At 46.2% G+C, this 22656-nt stretch overlaps 2 protein-coding genes across 3 annotated transcripts in view; one reads left to right on the top strand and one right to left on the bottom strand.

The window, feature by feature from the left end:
- LOC309345965 (gap junction delta-2 protein-like) overlaps positions 1–22656 on the bottom strand; it is a 160890-nt gene that overhangs the window by 72767 nt on the left and 65467 nt on the right. The window lies entirely within an intron of this gene.
- LOC309345969 (homeobox protein otx5) overlaps positions 14306–22656 on the top strand; it is a 62326-nt gene continuing 53975 nt past the window's right edge. The window contains exon 1 of one of the 2 annotated variants that reach the window (XM_081869502.1): positions 14306–14354. The gene's annotated coding sequence lies outside the window, so the exon portion shown is untranslated. Of the gene's footprint in view, positions 14355–21695; positions 21808–22656 lie in introns of those variants that run through there. The other variant, XM_081869501.1, reaches the window with a different exon arrangement.

Below are 22656 nucleotides of genomic sequence, written 5' to 3'. Positions count from 1 at the left end.
GGGTGGACTTTGCATCTTTGTATCTCGGGGTAGAAGTTTGTCTTAAACCAAGCTGTGTGTGTTGAATCAGAAGAAGGGCATTTTAACCTGCTTCCCTTGATCTACAGAATCATAGAATTGTAGAGCAGAAAGGGACCCTGTGGTCATCTAGTCGAACCCCCTGCGAGGCAGGAAACTCAGCTAAAGCACCCATGACATGCCCATCCAATCTTTGCGTAAAATCCTCCAAGGAAGGTTGGTTTGTTTGAAAAAATTGCATGAGACTTTTTTTTTTTTTTACTCCATTGGGTGTGATTAAAAAGAACTCTCTAATGGCAAAGATGAATAGGTTTTTTTTTGGAATATTTTTTGTCTCTGGTGCTTCTTCTTTAACAAATAAAAGCTCTAGTGTAAATAGTGGCAGAAATGCCGGGACATTGTTTACGACTGTGAAGTTGACAGTGTATTTGAAGAACTATGTAGTATGTCTACTTCTGTATAAACTCTGCAATGAAAAGTGGAGCTGGGTGGTTTCACCTGCGTCCTGGAAGATGCTTTTAACAAGGTGAGTGTCCCTGGTTAATCGAGCCGCAGGTTTTTGTAGAAACCGTCCACTGGTTTAGTTGAAGTATTCATTTTAAAATAATTATATGCCACTCTCCATCTGAATGACGCAGGAGCAGGTCACAAAACGCAGTCAGATAAAATCCTGCCCATGAGAAGAAGTGTATATTCCAAGCTTGCTAATAAAGTCTACAGACACAGGCCTTAAGCAGGTGACTAAGATGTATCACAGTTTGTGAAGGGCAGAGGCACTAGCCCATGTATCCTGACTCAGCTAATGGCACCACCACCATCAGGAGACCTTCCAGCAATCTTAATGAACAAGCAGGTCTCCTCCTTTCCCTGGAGGGGGAGGGAGGGAGGCAAAGACATCATCAGGACTTGCTTTGGTCAGAACGTCCCCAAAAACCAGGGCCTAAGGACACCATTCTGCCGGACAAGAAGGAGGGCAGTTACAGTGGTGCCTCGCAAGACGAATGCCTCACAAGACGAAAAACCCGCTAGACGAAAGAGTTTTCTGTTTTGGAGGTGCTTCGCAAGACGAATTTCCCTATGGGCTTGCTTCGCAAGACGAAAATGTCTTGCGAGTTTTTCCGACTTTCCCCCCTTCCCCCCCTTTTTCTAAGCCGCTAATAGCGCTAATCCGCTAAGCCGCTAATGGGCTTGCTTCGCAAGACGAAAAAACTGCTAGACGAAGAGACTCGCGGAACGGATTCTTTTCGTCTTGCGAGGCACCACTATTTTTTTCTGCATGTCTTGGTGTTGCTCTCTGCCAGCGAGTGGGTGGGAGAATGGCAAAGCTGTAAACCACCTTGGGTGCCTTGGCAATAAGACAACGTGTAAAGCGAACAAGGGAACGCGGGTGGCGCTGTGGTCTAAAAACCACAGAGCCTAGGGCTTGCGGATCAGAAGGACGGTGGTTCGAATCCCCACGACGGGGTGAGCTCCTGTTCAGTCCCAGCTCCTGCCAACCTAGCAGTTCAAAAGCACGTCAAAGTGCAAGTAGATAAATAGGTACCGCTCCGGTGGGAAGGTAAACTGCGTTCCGTGCTTCTCTGGTTCACCAGAAGTGGCTTAGTCATGCTGGCCACATGACCCGGAAGCTGTCTGCGGACAAACACCGGCTCCCTCGGCCAATAAAGCGAGATGAGCGCCGCAACCCCAGAGTCGTCCGCGACCGGACCTAACGGTCAGGGGTACCTTTAAAGCAAATAAATAAATATAAGGGAAAATGCCTTCCTTCGCAAAAACGAGCTGCAGGGTGGGTTGCAGAGCCTTGTGTCCAGAAGCCAAACACAGCCTTTCAGGCTTCTGCCAATGCTGCACTAACCTTTCTCTACCCCCTTGAATGTTTATGGCTGGTTGGATTGTGTCCTTCAACTGTGTTAACATCTCTTGCCTGCCTTCAAGGAGAGAGCTGTGTGTCCACATACCTTTCACTTAAGCCTGGGGTTTAAAGGTGGCCTACTGTACAAAGGAAAGACCCTCACTTTCGACACTCCTGTTTGATGATCTCCTGCCTAGATTTGGTGGCTGGAGGGTGCCATCCTGTGCCTACTCTCTTTGCTTGTGGCAGATTGCTGTGAGTTCAAGATGCAGATGTGGATGGGGGGAAAGAAGCTGTCTGGAAAGTACCGTACATACAGCCCAAACCATCCTAGATTTTTATCTTCAAACCAGCACTTTGAATTGTGCCTGGAAAGTAATATACCGTGGTACCTTGGGTTACATACGCTTTAGGTTAGACGCTTCAGGTTACAGACTCGGCTAACCCAAAAACAGTACCTCGGGTTAAGAACTTTGCTTCAGGATGAGAACAGAAATTGGGCTCTGGCGGCGCGGCAGCAGCAGGAGGCCCCATTAGCTAAAGTGGTGCTTCAGGTTAAGAACAGTTTCAGGTTAAGAATGGACCTCCGGAATGAATTAAGTACTTAACCCGAGGTACCGCTGTACATTCTAGCACAGCCTTTCTCAAGCTTAGGTCCCTGCATGATGTTGGGACTACAACTCCCATCAGCCCTGCTGGCTAGGAATGATGGGAGTTGTAGTCCAACAACATCCAGGAACCCAGGGCTGAGAAGAACCCAGGGCTCACCCTGAGAAACTGGTGAGCTTTCCACTAGATTCCTGAGAAATTCTCCCTGCTTGGCATTTCTTAAATGAGTCACCCTATATCCACAAGCTTCCAATTGTCCTTTGTCTGGGTGCTATTAATGTGCAGTTCCTCCCCCCCCCCCCGGGCTACAGGTGGGTGACCAGCTGCTGGCCCCCAGCCTCGCTTTATGTGGCCCTCTGACACCTCAAGCAGCCCCCACTTCATCAGAGTTCCCTCTCTCCTGCTAATTTCCTCTTTGTTTTTCTTGGCTTTAAAATATGTCCCCACTCTCATCATCCCATGCAGTTTCAGAGCAGTATCCTAGTCTTCCCTGTCGGCTATCTGTGAACAAATTGGTAGGCTTCTGTAAGGTAAAGGTAAAGGTACCCCTGCCCATACGGGCCAGTTGTGTCCGACTCTAGAGTTGTGCGCCCATCTCACTTAAGAGGCCGGGGGCCAGCGCTGTCCGGAGACACTTCCGGGTCACGTGGCCAGCGTGACGAAGCTGCTCTGGCGAGCCAGCACCAGCACAGCACACGGAAACACCATTTACCTTCCCGCTGTAAAGCGGTACCTATTTATCTACTTGCACTTAAGAGTGCTTTCAAACTGCTAGGTGGGCAGGAGCTGGGACCCAAAGACGGGAGCTCACCCCACCGCGGGGATTCGAACCGCCAACCATGCAATCGGCAAGCCCTAGGCACTGAGGTTTTACCCACAACGCCACCCGCGTCCCTTCTGTAGAGTACACTAAAGTCAGAAAGGAATTGCTTTCACTTTCCTGCAGCTGTTATCAGGTCCGCTGCACACAGACACACAAAATCATCTTATTTGAGAGTAACCCCGTAAAACTCAGAAGGGTTTATTTCCGAGTACTCTGGAAGAGGTTTGGGAATTCAAATTTTAGGTTGCTGCCGGCGCAAGGCTTGCAGCAGAGCAGTCTTTATTCCAAATGAGCTAATTTGTCTCTGACTCTACCTCCGCTCGCTCGGTCCTCCACCTGGCATGTGGCCCTCAACAGATTACCCCTGAGCAAATGCGGCCCTTGGCCAAAGGTGATCCCTCCCTGCCCTAGGCCTTGTAATGCAGTAAGCCAGAGATCTTTGTTCTTCAAGCCTTCTCTCCCTATGTTTTCCCCCTTATGACCCTGTTTCTGCCTACCCAACAAGCAATCTAGCCAGACTCTCCTTAACAGCAAAATCCTAAACATGTCTACCGATAAGCAAGTTCTATTTTATTTTATGGGGCTTGCTCCAAGGTAAGTGAAGCTAGGAACACAGCCTTGGACTCTGAGCTTTTCCCTGCAGTTTCTCTGCCAATTAACCCAGCTTTTTTTTATAATATGTTTTGTTTTAATTTTGAATAAAAAATTTTTAAAAAACAAAACAAACCCAGCTTTAACCATTAGTGAACACTGCTTTTGTTCCAGCTCCAACGAAGATTCGAGGTTGTATTTTCAGAGTGGAAAGCCAACCTGTCCTTGGATGTGCCCACCCACCTGTCAAAATTAAACCCTGCTTGAGATACCAGACGCCTAATACTTATTAAGGCAGCTAAAATTGGTCGGCGCAGGGCTGGGCCCATGTGGCAACCATGCTAAATTTAATGCGAACCTGTCAGAGGCCATCAAGTCAAGATAATCCTCGCTTAGTTCCCAGGATTCTCTGGGAGAAGTCATGACTGGTTTTATTCCTTCAACCTATTTTAATTTCCAACAAAGCCACAGAGGCCTTAAGAGGCATAAGAGTGCTTTAAAATGTATTCTGTGGGTGCGACCTCAAGAGAATTAGCATGACGACGGCAGAAAGTTGGTGCCGGTTTCTGTGGAATGAGGAAGGCCTGGAGGCATCTTTTATTTAATGGAGCGTCCTAGTGATGCAGCAATAAAAATGCTACCACGTTTACAAAGCTAAGCAGGGTCCAGTATGGTTTCAAATTGGATGGGGAACCATGTTTTGAAATTCCTGCATTGCAGCAGGTCAGACTAAATGGCTCTTGGAGTCCCCTTCAACACTGATTCTATGGAAGCTGTGGTACAGGCATAGGCAAACTCGGCCCTCCAGATATTTTTGAGACTACAATCCCTACCATCCCTGACCACTGGTCCTGTTAGCTAGGCATGACGGGAGTTGTAGTCCCAAAACATATGGAGGGCCAAGTTTGCCTATGCCTGTTGCAGTATGATCCAGCAGCAAAAATGTTTGCAGGCTTCCCTCCCCCCCCCCCGAATTTCCTTCTTAAAGCAACTTCAAGGGTAATTAAAAGAAAAGAAATATTGACACTGGGTGGTCAGAAAGAACATTTTTTTTTCTTAGAGTCGAATCCCAGAGCTATCCAAAGGTAGAATTGAGCGGGTGCAAAATCCTTTGAAAAAATAAAATTATATTTTCCATCAACAGAGGGCAGCAGTGTTTCACTGAAACAGCACCTTAAATTGTCCAAGCCACAGCCTGTTTTGCACATTAAATGCGCTTGTGCGTAAAGGCAGGTCAAAGCGAGAGACTTTGGCTGTGGCGGGGGAAAGGGGAATGGTACTAGTGGGTTCTGAGAAGGGGTCAAAGAGCCCCTCTGCCATGGTCCCCCTTCCTGCTCCCAGATTTAGGACAAACTCTCCAACATTTTCCGACGAAAATAAGGATGTCCCATTCCATAAGGATAATTTTACTCTTTATACCCCACACATCTTACTGGGTTGCCCCAGCCACTCTGGGCAGCTTCCAACATATATAAAAAACAGCATAAAACATTAAAGGTTTTAACAAAACCTTCCCAAACAAGATTGCCTTCAGACGGCTCGGGGGGGGGGGTCAGAAACGCCATACCCTCCAACATTTCTCCAATGAAAATAGGGACATCCTAAGGAAAAGCGGGACATTCTGAGAATAAATCAGAAACCGGGATGGCTTCTCTAGATCAGGGACATCCCTGGAGAATAGGGTCTGGAAGAAACAACCATTTTGCTGGCATCCTAGGATTCTATGATCCATCTGTCTCGAGAGGCAATGGAGTACGCCTCTGAGGGTGAAGTGAAACCGCTGTATTAGCCGGTCACAGCCCCTCAGCCTAAGCTACCTTAAAGGGTCATTGTGGGGATTAAATGAGGAGAGGGAGAACCACATATACCACCTTGGAGTTCCTTGGAGGAAAAAGGTGGGATATAAGCAAATAATAACATTTCTCTTAGCGTTTTGCTATGGGGTTTATTTGACAAGATGGCGGCTCCTCGCCATTCCAGTTACAGAAACCAGGCACACTGGCAGCTGAAACTTAATTTGACATTAGTGGTGGGAGAGAGTTCATCGCCACACCAAAGGCAGCAGGCTAGATTGTAGGGGGGACAAGTTCAGGGGTTCAGAAGCAACAGCCAGGGTGTTATTGCTGATGCTCCGCCTGAGGCAATCCCTTCATATTGTCTAATGGTAGAGCCGGCCCTGGAAAACAACTGGATTTCTGTTTCCTCCTCAGTGGAAAAGAGAAAGACTCACAATATATTAAAATAGGTTTTGTAGCAAAATATTGATCGCTGCAAGGAAAACTAAAGAGTGGGGGAGACTAAGGTTGCCATATGTCTGAAATTTCCAGAATATGGTTGTTGGAAGCAGTGTCTGGGTGGAAATCACTGAAATGTCAAGGAAAATCTGGATATGTGCTTAAAAAGCAGAGAGATTTTGCAAAACTTTTTTTAAAAAAAAAACTTCAACAACTTTTGGGTCCAGATTTTCACTTTTTGAAATATGGCAACCCTAGGGAGACCCCTTAATTTTAAAAAATCCATCCGGGCTAGAAAAATGTTTCACCTGTAGTGCTTTCATTTTTCACGAAGCCATTAAAATGTGCAGCAGCCCTGAAAGAAAGAAAAAGCTGCATTTCTGCTTATGGGAATTAACTGAGGTAAATATTATTCAATGATTTGCACACAGGAAGGAATGCTATACATCTGTCAGAGTGGGATACAGATGTGGCCACAAAACCTACATGGGTTTAACTGTTACTCCTGCGCCCTCCGGGAACTGGAGAGCAAAAAGGGTCACTCACAGAGTCCAACTACCAGTGCTACAATTTCCCAGCATTTGTTTGTTCTTTCTAGGGGGGGAAATACCAGAATTAATGATTTTTAAAGGATGTAACATAAAACGTTTGCAGTGCATGCCAGACCCTCCAAGTGTCCCTATTTTCCAGGGACAGTTCTTGATTTAGAAAAGCCACCTTGGTTTCTGATTTGATCCCAGAATGTCCTGCTTTTCCTTTGTTGTTGTTGTTGTTGTTGTTGTTTAGTTGTGTCCGACTCTTTGTGACCCCCTGGACCAGAACATGCCAGGCACTCCTGTCTTCCACTGCCTCCCGCAGTTTGGTCAAACTCGTGTTGGTAGCCTCAAGAACACTGTCCAACCGTCTCATCCTCTGTCATCCCCTTCTCCTTGTGCCCTCCATCTTTCCCAGCATCAGGGGCTTTCCCAGGGAGTCTTCTCTTCTCATGAGGTGGCCAAAGTATTGGAGCCTCAGCTTCAGGATCTGTCCTTCCAGTGAGCACTCAGGGCTGATTTCCCTAAGAATGGATAGGTTTCATCTTCTTGCAGTCCATGGGCCTCTCAAGAGTCTCCTCCAGCACCATAATTCAAAAGCATCAATTCTTCGGCGATCAGCCTTCTTTATGGTCCAGCTCTCACTTCCATACATCACTCCTGGGGAAACCATAGCTTTAACTATACGGACCTTTGTTGGGAAGGTGATGTCTCTGCTTTTTAAGATGCTGTCTGGGATTGTCATCGCTTTTCTCCCAAGAAGCAGGCGTCTTTTAATTTCGTGACTGCTGTCACATCTGCAGTGAAGAAATGTTGGAGGGTATGAAGTTATGCGACACCTGAGCCAAAGAGATAAGTAACTATACAGTCTCTGAGGACACCCGAAGGCAGCCCTGTACAGGGAATTTTTTAAATATTAAATTATGTTTTTATATGTGTTGGGGGCCTCCCAGAATTACTGGGGCAACCAAATCAGATGGGCAGAGCAGTGCTTTTTTCTGGGTGACGCAGGGGTACGCATACTATCGGAACATTCCTGGGGGGGCACCCACAGCCCCTGGAATGAGACAAACCTCTCCGGGTGTCTTCCTTATGAAGCGCAGTCCAGGACGTTCATAAATCTTCAGTCCCGGTGCGCACCAGCGACACATATCCTCAGATATGTGCACACTCACACAGCAGAGTATAGCAGAAGCGATGTGGAAATGAGGTGTGGCATTCTAAGTACGGTAATTTATTCAGCAATATATACAGGACAAAGCAGTCATGGTGTCCTCTCACATCTTCTTCTTCAAGAGGGAGAGAAAGTACAAAAGTACAATACAGCGGAAAAGATAAGACTGGCTTCCGTTCTCACACTTTCCAAGCCTGGAAAGTAAACACAGACATGTGATGTAACAATCACACACCCAGCAATGGGAGAATGAAATATACTGACACATACCCCTAAATATTTAGTGAACCTTCGTACTTTTGTCCATTTACTGTACAGTGGTACCTCGGGTTAAGTACTTAATTCGTTCTGGAGGTCCGTTCTTAACCTGAAACTGTTCTTAACCTGAAGCACCACTTTAGCTAATGGGGCCTCCTGCTGCTGCTGTGCTGCCAGAGCACGATTTCTGTTCTCATCCTGAAGCAAAGTTCTTAACCCGAGGTACTATTTCTGGGTTAGCGGAGTCTGCAACCTGAAGTGTATGTAACCCTTGGTACCACTGTATCTATTTCCCCCGATTTGAACTATAAAATGGAGATTTTCTTGAGTCAAAACGAGCGTACCCCTAAACATTTTTTAAAGAAAGAAAGCACTGGGGCAGAGAATAATAATAATAATAATAATAATAATAATAATAATAACAACAACTACTGAATATGATGTCCCAATCTTCATGAGAGAAGTGTTGGAGGGTATGCATGATCTGTAGCTGATGAATTCATAACGTGGGTCTTTTAAGTTACTTGGTACGGGAAACAATCTGCGCAAAAGGAAATTATCATTGAACGAAAATGGTACACTAGAAAACAGCGAGGAACATCAGAGGATGCTCGATGCCTTGTTGCCAAGTGTTAATCCTCTTTGAACAGCATAATCTCTCACCCACCTCCCACCCCTTTGTCCGGCATGTATTCCCAACTTGGATAAGGGCAATGCCTGGGGTGGTTTTTTGGTGTGTGTGTGTGTGTGTGGTGGGTCGAATCAGAAGCTTCATGGCTATCATCTCTTTCTGGAGAGAAGTTGCCAGACACACATCTCATGCTCGGCTCGAGAGGCAAGGCTGCCCTTGCTTTTGGAGAGCATTCAAGCCCAGCTTTCCTCCCAGCTTGCTCTCATCTATATAATGAACAGGATGGAGGCCGTGCCAGGTTCTGCCACTAGGAAGAGACCGCGCCGTTCAGAAAAATTATGATCAGATTCCATGTGTTTATGTGTCACATGTGCAAAACTCACTCAAGGTTGCTGCTGTTCTTTCCAGCACAGCCCCTACACACAATGGCCATTCAAGCTGCTCCTCCTATACCATTAGCCTGAGATACACAGAAATTTAACAGGTGAAACTTTGGGTCATGTCGATTAGGGAAATCTTTGCGCTAAATGCCTGCATGCGAGGCTGTTGTTGAAGACCGAGGCTAGTAAGGAAAAGAACCAGTGCTTTTTTTTTTCTTCTAAAAAAGTGTTTACCTCATTTTGACTCAAGAAAATCACCATTTTATAGTTCAAATCAGGAAAAGCAAATACAGTAAATGAACAAAAGTACAAAGGTTCACAAAATGTTTAGGGGTATGTGTACCCCCAGGAAAAAAGCACTGGAAACAACTATCCTATGCGTGGAGTGGCCCAAAAAAATAAGTAAATGGGACTTGGCCTGCGCTGAAGGCTAAAGACACGCAATGTATTGGAAGCATATGACTTCCTCCATTTGTTGATGGGAATTATAGTTCTGCAAGGGGTAAACTACAATTCCCATGGGGTTATTTTTAAAGGGAAGCCACGTGCTTTAAGTGTATGGTGTGTGCATGCAGCTTGAAAAGCTGGGCGCAGTGGTTTTCTCCAGTATTGGGTACGACCTAACCTGGGGAGAAAACAGCAAAGACCTGGGGAAGAGCAAAGACCTGAGAATCCTCTGGAAAAACAATCTCTCAAAGGACCTGTTGATGGCATTTTACCATTGCACTTTGGAGAGTGTATTAACTTATGGTCTGTGTGTGTGGTTTGGGAGCTGCACGGCCAGGGGAAAAACAATGCTGTCCAGGGTTGTAAAGACTGCGGAGAGAATAACTGGGTGCACTCTTCCCACCTTGGATCAAATTTATGCTGCCAGGTGCCATAAGAAAGCAGCAGAGATAGCGCAGGATAGTGCGCACCCCGGAAACGATCTCTTTCAGCTTCTGCCTTCTAGAAGAAGGTACAGGGTTATAAAGACCAGGACTAGCCGCCTGAGAAACAGTTTCTAGGCAAATACAATTCTGGTTCTAAACGCAGCATAAGGGGTCTCTATAGTATAGTGTATTTTAAAATGGGGTTTCAGAGTTTTTAGGGGTTTTTGAATGTTTTATGTAGTTTTTATGTAGTTTTATGTAGTTTTTATGTAGTTTTATGTAGTTTTGTAGTAGTTTTATGTAGTTTTTCAATTTCATTGTTCTGCATGGGACAATGACAATAAAGATATCGCATATCGTATATCATATATATATCGTATATCGTTTCCCATCAGCTGTATCTTCACTTCCCATGTTGCCAGGCAGGCAGTTGTGGTACAGAAGAAGACATTCCTGGAGGCAAAATATTCCTGCGACACGGGGTTGGACTAGATGACCCTTTCAGCTCTGCAATTCTATGATCTTCATGAACAGTCTTCCATTATGTGTGTGGGCTCCCTACAAGAGACGAGGGTACATCAACATTTTGTGCTCTGTCTCTGAGCTATGGCACTTTTGTTGTGTGGTCAAGGGTGCCTCTGTCCAGCCCGCCTCTTTGGGGGGAGACAGGCTCCAGCACCTACCGTATATTTAGGTTTACACAATTAAATTGGTTTCAGGAGCTCCATTTGCTTTAGCGCAACCCGTGTCCACTTTAAGGGACACAGACTTTTAGCATAGTTAGGAAAGAGATGAGGGGAACACATTGAAAAGTGTGGGGCGGACAAAAGGTGAATAATAATAATAATAATAATAATAATAATAATAATAAATAAAATAATAAATTTTATTTATATCCCGCCCTCCCCAGCCGAAGCCGGGCTCAGGGCGGCTAACAACAATCAACAATCAAACAATCAGATATTCACACATTCTAAAAATATTTCATTATAAAAATCAATTAAAATCAAATTAATGGCAACTAATTAAGCAAGAATGGGAAGTTATATGCAATCAAATTGGGAGCAACGCTCATTGTCTTATAACAGGAGCCAGCGGACTTTTTCAGCAGGTCTTCTGTCCCTCAGACCTTGTGGGGGGCCGGACTATATTTTGAAAAATAAATAAAAAATGAACAAATTCCTATGCCTCACAAATAACCCAGAGATGCATTTTAAATAAAAGGACACATTCTACTCATGTACAAACACACTGATTCCCGGACCGTCCGCGGGCCAGATTTAGAAAGCGATTGGGCTGGATCCGGCCCCTGGGCCTTAGTTTGCCTACCCACGTCTTAGAGGAACAACCTTGCAAGCAAAGCAGAGCAGAAGCTCAGTAAATACCCGGATGCAATCTAAACTATCTGCGTGAGCTTTGTGGAAGCAAAATCAAGATGTATGCTCTATAAACAGGTCATCTGGAGGAGCCTTGACAGGTATGCGCTTGGAACGGCATTTATCTATATATTTTCGAAGGTTGGGCGTTTTCACCGGAAAGCCACCGTTCTTAGTCTGCTGCCAGTACCGCACTGTGGCACCTTAAAGCACCCTTAAGCTTTCAAGGCTAACATTGCCAACCTGTTGCTCTCCAGATACGTTGGACTTCCAACTCCCAGCAGCCCCAGACAGGGCACTGGGAGGGCACCAAGTTGGGGAAGCGTGCCCTAACAAATTTATTGCGGTGTGAGCTTCCATGGACGGCAGCCTGCTTCGTTCTCCTTATTTGTGCCCGCTTTCTCCCCTCCCTGTCCCGTGCCCCCCCCTTTCACTGAAGCCCAGTCGCATATGGGGTTCCATCACACTGAACGGATTAAGGTTAATCAGCCACAAATCCCTGCGTCTAAAAAACAAACTAATCATCAAGATTTCCACACTCTCCGCCCAGCTGCTCCCTGGCGGCCTGGCCTCAGAAGCCTGCGGAGCCGCCAGAGATGGGGAGGGGCAGTTTGGGGAGGCTGGGGGGGGGGTTAGGGTGTCTCTGGGTTAAACTTCTAAAAATCCCTCCCCTGTTTCTTCAAGGGCTGGTGTGGAACGCTAGCAATAGGTGCTCTGGAGAGTTTGTCTTCTGGAGATGGTACTTCAAAGAATCATAGAAGGGTAGAGTTGGAAGGGACCCCCAGAGCCATCTAGTCTAACCCCTTGGGATGCAGGAATCTCAGTTAAAGCATTCATGGCAGGTGGCCACCCAACCTCTGCTGAAAAATATCCAAGGAAGGAGAGTTCACAACCTCCTGAAGGAGTCCATTCCACTGTTCTTACTGTCAGGAAGTTCTTCCTGATCTGCACCAGATTTAGGGCAGTGTGGGAAGTTCCCCCCCACAGAGCACTGGGACGAGGGGGGTGCAGAATTGAGAAGATCCATCACTGAGAATATTCATTTGGGGGTGCCAAATTGAGGCCTCGTTCAGGGTGCCATACTACCAAAATCTGCCCATGTCCTGATGTTTAGTCGGAATCCCCTTTCTTGTAACTCATATCTCCTCTCAATCTCCTATCAGTCTCTTCCTTTCCAGGCTAAACATACGCAGATGCTTCAACCGTTCCTCATCAGGCCTGGTTTCTAGACCCACTAAGGTCCAGCTCCGAGGGCCTTCTGGGGGTTCCCTCACTGCGAGAAGTGAGGTTGCAGGGAACCAGGTAGAGGGCCTTCTTGGCAGTGGCGCCCTCTCTGTGGAACACCCTCCCATCAGACGTCAAGGAAATAAACAACTATCTGACTTTTAGAAGACATCTGAAGGCAGCCCTGTTTAGGGACGTTTTTAATGTTTGGAGATTTATTCTGTTTTTAGTGTTCTGTTGGGAGCCACCCAGAGTGGCTGGGGAAACCCAGCCAGAAGAGTGGGGTATATGTAATAAAATTGTTGTTGTTGTTGTTGTTGTTGTTAATCATCATTATCATCATCATCTTGGTCGCCTTCCTCTGCACACATTCCAGCTTGTCAATGTCCTTCTCAAATTGTGGCACCCAGAACTGGACACAGGACTCCAGGTGTGGTCTGACCAGGGCAAAATAGAGCACGGGTGGCACTGTGGTCTAAACCACAGAGCCTAGGGCTTTCCGATCAGAAGGTCAGCGGTTCGAATCCCCGCGACGGGGTGAGCTCCCGTTGCTCGGTCCCAGTTCCTGCCAACCTAGCAGTTTGAAAGCACGTCAAAGTGCAAGTAGATAAATAGGTACCACTCCGGCGGGAAGGTAAACGGCGTTTCTGTGCGCTGCTCTGCCTTGCCAGAAGCGGCTTAGTCCTGCTGGCCACATGACCTGGAAAAACTGTCTGCGGACAAACATCAGCTCCCTTGGCCAGTAAAGCGAGATGAGCGCCACAACCCCAGAGTCGTTCGCAATTGGACTTAACTGTCAGGGGTCGTTTACTTTTATGACTTCCTTTTATCTGGGAAGGGGGTTGTGTGTTATTGTTTTGTTGTTTCAGTTTAATTGTTTACTTGTGTTTTATCTTGTATTTTATTCTGCGAACCACCCTGAGGTATTTTGATGACGGCTGGTATATAAATTTAATCAATCAGTCAGTCAATAATTTGAAAAGGAGTTGAGTTAAAAAGTAAATATATTGTCATGTAAAGTAATCTGTAACGTTTGCAGATAAATTGGAATAACTGGAGGGGGGGATATATGCAGCAGTCAGGAAAACCATTGACGCATCTAGGAGGGTGTGCGCCAAGTCAGATTTGGAAGGAAAGAAATATTAAATTTGTTTTACTTGGGGACCAATTTGTAAAAGATAGAAAATCAATAAAAAAAGATTTAAGGGGAGAAAATATTTGCTGCATAAAGAAGTACAGTACTTAGTCTGGCCAGAATCTCCCAACATTCAGATGCCCAAAAATTCTGCTGTTATGAGAGAGGGAGAAAAGCGTTTTTCTATCTACTTTCTCCATTCCACGAATATATATATTTTTATAAACTTCCATCCTGTCGCCCCTTACCCACTTTTTCTCTAAACTAAAAATTTCCATTTTGGGCTCCAAGGTGAAATCCTTGCCTCTGCAGGTGAAATCTCCAATTCCCTGTTTTGCGAAGACACAACCGGGCTGCAAAAAAACAACAACCCCAAACCCCCAGTGCATTATTTTAGCAGGGGCATTTTTTTAAACCCAACTATAAGTTGCTTTGCAGAAGTTGCACCTCTTTCACAAACCGATCTCCCTTATCCTTGTCGGCTTCTATAAACACAACCCCCCCCCCCGAGAAGTTTTTGCTCCAACCCAGGAAAGGGAGGGACTGGACTACAACTCCCATCATCCCTTGCCATGGGTCACGCTGGCTGGGTCACTCTGATGGAAATGGGGACTCAACAAATTTGAAGCCCTAAGATACAGAAGGTAATGGGGCCCTTTCTATGTCCAGCTGTTCTTTGTCAGCAACAAATTGTCGCTGTTTTTTTGTGTTGAATATATGCTATATGGTAATTTATAGACCTAATAGGTATCTAAAGCCATTTGCACGTAACAAAATATGTCTTTTATCAAAGTTAATGGTTGAACTGAAATACATACAATTAAGAAGTATATCAATAGTGAAATAATTATTATTCATAAATATTAATTATTCATAACAAACTTAATAATGCAAGCACATTGGCATTTGGCAATAACAAAAGTTCCTTTAGAAACACAATTTACAAAGACTCATAATCTAGTCTCTAGAAACTTGTTATAACATGAAATAATAATAGGTGTAAATATGTAATGCAAACTACTACTAATTATAAATAGCAGAATGTAGGTACCCTATATATAGAAATGAGCAAACCAGTGATACTTTAGGGAGCAGGCTAGCAGGTGGGACCCATGACTTAGAACCTAGGAGCCTACACAACACAAAACACCGTTGCTGTATGTAGGTTTTATTTTATTTTATTTTTATCTTATATTTTAGAAATGTACATCCAGTTTCTTTTTCCTTTAAATTTTTTTTGGGGGGCCCAAGAGAGTGGGGCCCTAAGCTATAGCTTGTTTAGCTTATACGTAAATCCGGCACTGACTACCCTGCATCCTCCTGCAGTGGATGACTATCCTGGTTTGTAAAATAACGATGGCTTCTGCGAGACATTACAAGAGACATTACAATTGCCACCTCGTTCTCTCCTTGCAAAAGAATGGGGCTAAGATTGAATCGTAAAGTTGGAAGGTAGGAATGTGTGGTGCCCAAATCTACAACCTCAGTCTCTTGCTCTGCCAACTAAGTTACCCTACAGGTGCTTAGGATAATATTTTATTCTCTTGTAAATTATGCTGATTTAAATGTGCATTTTGCATTTGGCTTCCTTTAGTCGTGTTTTCTTTGGAAATGCTTAAGTTTTGTTGTTGTTGTTAACTTTCCTGCGTTAAATGTGCATTCCGCAGTTTGCCTCCTTCGTAATGTTCAATTTCGAAATCTTTATAAGAAATTTTTTTAGTTTCCTGCTAATTATGTTGCTTGGAGAAAAAACGTTTCTGGGTCCGCTATCTTCATCCCGTGAGTAATTTTATAGATGGACTAATGGTAAGGAAACTTTCTGTGTTTCTCTGCCCATCCCTTTTTCAGTCTCTGTGCCTTTAACGGAAGCAGCTATTCCTTGTCATTGGAAAGCTCCATCTGTTGAATTGCAGCCTGTACTACAGCTGTTGCAATGCACACAGCTTCTGTCAAGGGCAAAAAGAGTGGCAACCTGTGGCATTGCAAGAATGGGCTAATATAAAGCACTGATCTGATTCAGAGAGTGAATTTATAGCCTTGGGATGTTTGTACAGTGGTACCTCGGGTGGTGCTGTGGGTTAAATCACAGAGCCTAGGACTTGCCAATCAGAAGGTCGGCGGTTCAAATCCCTGCGATGGGGTGAGCTCCCGTTGCTCGGTCCCTGCTCCTGCCAACCTAGCAGTTCGAAAGTATGTCAAAGTGCAAGTAGATAAATAGGTACCACTCCGGCGGGAAGGTAAACGGCGTTTCCATGCGCTGCTCTGGTTCACCAGAAGCGGCTTCGTCATGCTGACCACATGACCCGGAAGCTGTACACCAGCTCCCTCGGCCAGTAAAGCAAGATGAGTGCCACAACACCAGAGTCGTCCGTGACTGGACCTAATGGTGAGGGGTCCCTTTACCTTTTACCTCGCGTTACATATGCTTCAGGTTACATACGCTTCAGCTTACAGACCCCGCTAACCTAGAAATAGTACCTCAGGTTATGAACTTTGCTTCAGGATGGGAACAGAAATCGTGCTCTGGTGGCACAGCGGCAGGCCCCATTAGCTAAAGTGGTGCTTCAGTTTCGTGTTAAGAACAAACCTCAGTAACAAATTAAATACTTAATACCCATCTCTAGGTTATTTGTGGGGCCTGCCTGGTTTTTTTACATGAGTAGAATGTGTCCAAGGGATGCGGGTGGTGCTGTGGGTAAAACCTCAGCGCCTAGGACTTGCCGATTGCATGGTCGGCGGTTCGAATCCCCACGGTCTGGTGAGCTCCCGTTGTTCGGTCCCAGCGCCTGCCCACCTAGCAGTTCGAAAGCACCCTTAAGTGCAAGTAGATAAATAGGTACCGCTTTATAGCGGGAAGGTAAACGGCGTTCCGTGTGCTGCTCTGGTGCTGGTTCGCCAGAGCAGCTTCGTCACGCTGGCCACGTGACCCGGGAGTGTCTGCGGACAGCGCTGGCTCCCGGCCTCTAGAGTGAGATGAGCACGCAACCCCAGAGTCGGACACGACTGGCCCGTACGGGAAGGGGTACCTTTACCTTTACCTAGAATGTGTCCTTTTATTTAAAATGCACCTCTGGGTTATTTGTGGGGCATAGGAATTTGTTCATCCCCTCCACAATATAGTCTGGCTCCCCACAAGGTCTGAGGGACCGTGGACTGGCCCCTGGCTGAAAGGTTTGCTGACCCCTGCTCTATAGCACTTGCAGAAATCACCTTTTTGACTGCTGGACCCACTCTTGGCTCAATCCATTGGTGCCTGTCTTTGCACGCAGGTGAAAGGTAAAAGGACCCCTGACCATTAGGTCCAGTCGTGACCGACTCTGGGGTTGCAGCGCTCATCTCGCTTTATTGGCCGAGGGAGCTGGCGTACAGCTTCCGGGTCATGTGGCCAGCAGGACTAAGCCGCTTCTGGCGAACCAGAGCAGTGCACGGAAACACTGTTTACCTTCCCGCTGGAGTGGTACCTATTTATCTACTTGCACTTTGACGTGCTTTCGAACTGCTAGGTTGGCAGGAGCAGGGACCGAGCAACGGGAGCTCACCCCGTCACAGGGATTCGAACCGCCGACCTTCTGATCGGCAAGTCCTAGGCTCTGTGGTTTAACCCACAGCGCCACCCGCGTCCCTTTTTGCATGCAGGAGAAGTCCCTAATTCACCAGGGTTTGAGACCTATCAGCTACCCTCACCTGGTTTAGCCAGCCAGTCAAAGCCATTCCTGGGGTGTGGTCGCTGTCGCTGTCGCTTGCTGACAGCTTCTAGGAGCCCCAGGTGAGAGCCGAGTGCAGGGTGGGGACCAAAGGGGGACAAACTACCCCAGAAGGAACACGTCTGTCCCCCACCAGAGGTACTACCCCCTCCACTAACACCCCATACTCTTTGTACTCCGTGTCAATTAACTTGCAAGGATCTGCCATCCCTGATTCCGAACTCTCAGCCCCAGCTAAAGTGGATTAGATTCCCTGAGTGAGAAGAGTCACTCCTTGCAAGTTTAGCAAGGTGATCAAAGCACCATTGAGTAGTAACTGATGTGCATTAAGTGAGCTATATAAGCTAGTTCTGTAAGTTAATATTCTCTCTCACTTTTTTAAAAAGCAAACAACAGCAGCAACAAAACCAGAATGCAAGGAAATGTCTTCCTTTCTGGAACCGAAGAATGCAAAGTGCTGGGGAAGGGTTAGGAAGCCTTTTTTCCAGACCCAAGAGCCACTTTCCTTTCTGGGCAGCCTCCTGGGGGCCACATGCTAGTGGTGGGTGGAGCCAGAGGCAAAAGTGGGTGGAGCAACAAATGTAGACACTACCTCTGTGCCCTGGGCTTCTTGGAATGCGCCTCTCTCTGTCAGGCAAGCAAGAATTGTTTTTAGCCAGGCAAAAACACTGCAGGAGGGTGCAAGGAAGGGCTCATGAGGGGTGTGGCTGGGGAAGAGATGGCGTGGCCTCGAAGCATTTCCAGGGCCACATGAAATGGCCTGCAGGTTCCTCACCCCTCAGCTGGAGGCACACTGCCCCAGGCTCCCTAACTGTCAGGAGCGAGCCAGCAGTAAATCACACGGCCTGAGTGAAGTTAACACTTTATTAGAAAAAACAGGATTTGCACAGGAGTGTCAGGCCTAATGAGCACTTCTTCAGTAAGTCTTGCCCCTGGGACGCAGTTGCAGAGATTGATTTGCATTAAGACTGATTTGCAGTACGTTTCCGAGCACAATTCAAAGTGTTGGTGCTGACTTTTAAAGCCCTAATCGGCCTCGGTCCAGTATATCTGAAGAAGCGAATTCTACTCCATCATTCTGCCCGGACACTGAGGTCCAGTGCCGAGGGCCTTCTGGCGGTTCCCTCACTGCGAGAAGCCAAGTTACAGGGAACCAGGCAGAGGGCCTTTTCGGTAGTGGCACCCGCCCTGTGGAACGCCCTCCCACCAGATGTCAAAGAGAAAAACAACTACCAGACTTTTTGAAGATGTCTGAAGGCAGCCCTGTTTAGGGAAGCTTTTAATGTTTCATGTATTACGGTATTTTAATATTTTTTTGGAAGCTGCCCAGAGTGGCTGGGGAAGCCCAGCCAGATGGGCGAGGTATAAATAATAAATAATAATAATAACTATTATTATTATTATTATTCAGCTGCCTAAGTCCCTTCCTGTCCAGGGTTTTCCTCAAGCAAGCGGAGACTGTGCCTGCATGAAGCTAACTTCTCCTCTGCCCTCTTCATGCCTCTTCTGGTTCTGGGAGACCAGGAGGGAGGAGAGCTTGTTGCAGCAGGAGGGGGAGACATCCTTGACTCTTCACCAGCTGGGTTCATCTCTGCCTCTTGGCCTTCTTCCTCCCAATTTTCCTGCTTCCTAAACTTTGGAACTCCCTGCATGTTGACATCGGTCCCTGCTGGACTTTTTTCAGTGCCTGCTAAAAACATTTTTGTTTAGGGACGCATGCCCAGATATGTAGAATGCCAACACATAGCTTTAATCTGTTTTTAGTTCTAACAATTCAAAGAGTTGTTCTTAACTGTTTGCTGCCGGTGGTTTTATTCTCTTTGCAAACTGTTTGAGGTGTGTGTGTTTTTTTCAACAATCAAGGCGGCACATAAGTTTTATGAAATGAAATAAATACAATTTCAGGGAGGTGGTAGGAGCTGGAAGTCTCTCCCCCCCCCCCCCGCCACTGCTGCTGTCAGATTGCCAGGCGGTTATTTTTATTTAGCGTATTAAATTAATGTCGACTTCTCTGTGCAGAAAGAAGCCTAATTTTCCGCCAGCCGCACGCTCGCCTGAAAAACAAGGAGGCTTGCTTTGGCAGGGAGAATAGGGCCTGTTGGTATGCCGCGAGCCCAGAATTATATCGCCATGCACTCTCACCCCCAGCCCACCCACCCCCCAACAGCCCACCCTCCGGACACTGGTCCGGGCTGCCTCCGAGTCCACCCTCTGCACATTTCCAAAGGTATTAACAAGAGCTTGGAATTCCTGGATGGATTTGTGCACAATGATGCCTTTGTCCTGTCTCTTCTGTTTGAAGCCCCCTCCCGCAAGCCACGTGTCCCCCTCGGGTCTGCGGTTTTGCCCTTCCAATTCAACGTTTGGGTCGGACGCTCCCTGACAGGGCCAGGGGCTTGCTGTCAGATCGCTTGCGGGACCCTCTCAAACAATTCTCAGGACCGTGAAAAGGGTAGAAAGCGTTTGCCAAGCGTTTAGTTATTTTAAGTCATGGGTAGGCAACCTAAGGCCCGGGGGCCAGATCCATCCCAATCGCCTTCTGAATCCGGCCGGCGAACAGTCCATAAATCAGCGTGTTTTTACATGACTGTATTTTAATACTTTGTTGGAAACCGCCCAAAATGGCTGGGGAAACCCAGCCAGATGGGCGGGGTATAAATAATAAATTACTATTATATATTATTATTATGAGTAGAATGTGTGCTTTTATTTAAAACACATCTCTGGGTTATTTGTGGGGCCTTCCTGGTGTTTTTGCATGAGTAGAATGTGTTCTTTTATTTAAAATGCATCTCTGGGTTATTTGTGGGGCATAGGAATTCGTTCGGTTTTTCATCTGCAAAATATAGTCCGGCCCCCCACTAGGTCTGATGGACAGTGGACTGGCCCCCTGCTGAAAAACTTTGCTGACCCCTATTTTAAGTTATGGGTACTCAACCTAAGGCCCGGGGGCCAGATCCGGCCCAATCGCCTTCTAAATCCGGCCCACGGATGGTCCGGGAATCAGTGTGTTTTTACATGAGTAGAATGTGTCCTTTTATTTAAAATGCATCTCGTGAGTTATTTGTGGGGCCTGTCTGGTGTTTTTGCATGAGCAGAATGTGTTTTTTTAAAAAAATAAAAATAAAATGCATCTCTGGGTTATTTGTGGGGCATAGGAATTTGTTCATTTATTTATTTTTTCTAAACATAGTCCGGTCCCCCACTGAGGGACTGACAGTGGACTGACCCCTGGCTGAAAAAGTTTGCTGACCCCTGTTTTAAGTCATTGCAGGGTTGCATGTGGCGGGGGTGTCCTGTTTGGGTTTTTATGGCCTAGCCACCAAAACGCCTCAGGAATATTCCCAATTGGCATAGAATCGTAGAATTGTACAGTTGGAAGGGAACAAGGCAGGAATCTCATCTGAAGCGTCCATGATAGATGGGAGAGAAAACTCCCAAGATGCAAGAGTCATTTTGGCAAATAGTTCAATCCTTTACAGCCATAATAATAATAATAATAATAATAATAATAATAATAATAATAAAAAATTTTATTTATATCCCGCCCTCCCCAGCCGAAGCCGGGCTCAGGGCGGCTAGCAACAATCAAATAATCCAACATTCTAAAAACATTTCATTATAAAAATTTATTAAAATCAAATTGATGGCAACCGTTAAGCAAAATTCTGTGCAGATTGCCAGAGGAGGGAGTCAGGCTGCGCCCTGGCCAAAGGCCTGGTGGAACAGCTCTGTCTTGCAGGCCCTGCGGAAAGATGTCAAGTCCCGCAGGGCCCTAGTCTCTTGTGGCAGAGCGTTCCACCATGTCGGGGCCATTACTGAAAAGCCCCTGGCCGTGGTTGAGGCCCCTCTGGCAACCATTTTGGGCGATTCCTTGCCCTCTAAAAAAAAAGAAGGCAAACCTAGCAGACGTTTATTCTAATAAAGAGCAGACTAGACGTTTTCTTAAATAGCTTTTAAAAAGTGAAAACGATTTACCGCAACGCCTACCGAAAGAGAACTTCTCTGGGAATTCACCGCCTTCTTACAAGGCTGTGCAAACAACCCCGTCTTAGTTAAACTAAGACAGATACTTAGCCGCCCGCAGCAATTAAAAGGCATATTAAACTCTCGTTTCGAAAGGTTTATGCCCATCGGTAAACCCAGCCGTCCGATTTAAAAGACTCTGAGCTGTTAAGACAGAGCAGTGCACAGCCTTGAATCGATGCACTTAATTGCTATATAAAAAGAGCAGATTGAGCAAACTTTGAGCACCGGTGGGGGGGGGGGTGATTCATCCTTTGAGGGCTTTTCCCATTACGCTCATGAAGCCTCTGAGGTTTGGGTGCCATTACACACACACACACACACACACACACACACACAACAGGATTGGGGAAAGTGTGACTTCCAGGTGAGTTTGAGCCCTAGTACCACCAAAGTTGCTTTTTTAAAAAATCAAGCTACTAGTCCATAGGCATTGGAATACAATAGCCAATGATCAAGGGAGGGAAACAATAGTCTGAGGGCAGAACTGTTGTGGGAATTGAGCTCTTCCCCACCCCCAAAATAAATAAATCTCCTTATCGATTTGTTTCTTCGATATGCACAGCTTAGGTGAATTTGCAGTTATTCTCCAGGGTGCAGTATACCAGGGAGGGGGGCAGCCGTCCCCCTTAAATCAAGTAAACAAATAAAAAATGCTTAACGAAAAGTAGAAATTGTAGGAAGATTTTGACAGGTTTTTCTGAGCACTTGGAGATCCGAAGAAAGTGATTTTAAACCAGTGGTTGAGAATCGTTTCGTTCCGAATCTGCTAGACAGAGCCAGTCAGAGGATAATGACAGGTGGGGCTGTCCTGACCTCCCCCCCAAAAAAACCCCCATAAATCCTGGCTACACCCATGGACCTGGATTAACTCATATATTGGAATCTTTTTAAACCAAGGCCCTTCTAGTGGCAGTGCCCCCGCACATTTATTTTTTAGAAGTGTGTCCTTAGAGGGAGCCCAATGTAGAAAAGGAGAAGGGTGGGGGACAGAGAGGCAAAAGAACAAGGAATCAAATTTATTTCCAAGCTTTGCCTTGTTTCCTTGTGTTTTGGGTGCGGAGAGGCCTGGCTCTAATTCAGTTCTCCTGGGTCAATTAATATGTAATTCCGGACGGAGCCTGCATTGAGCCTTTTCCCCTGTCGAAATGCCCTTCGCGTGTTCATGCACAAGTTAACTAAAGCCTCTCTACCAACTCGGCCGACCTCCCTCCAT

The sequence above is a fragment of the Podarcis erhardii genome (assembly GCF_964252035.2).
Source record: "Podarcis erhardii genome assembly, chromosome: 7".
Lineage (NCBI taxonomy): Eukaryota > Metazoa > Chordata > Lepidosauria > Squamata > Lacertidae > Podarcis > Podarcis erhardii.
The sequence above is the reverse complement of the archived record's forward strand: the minus strand, read 5'-3'. Positions and strand labels throughout refer to the sequence as shown.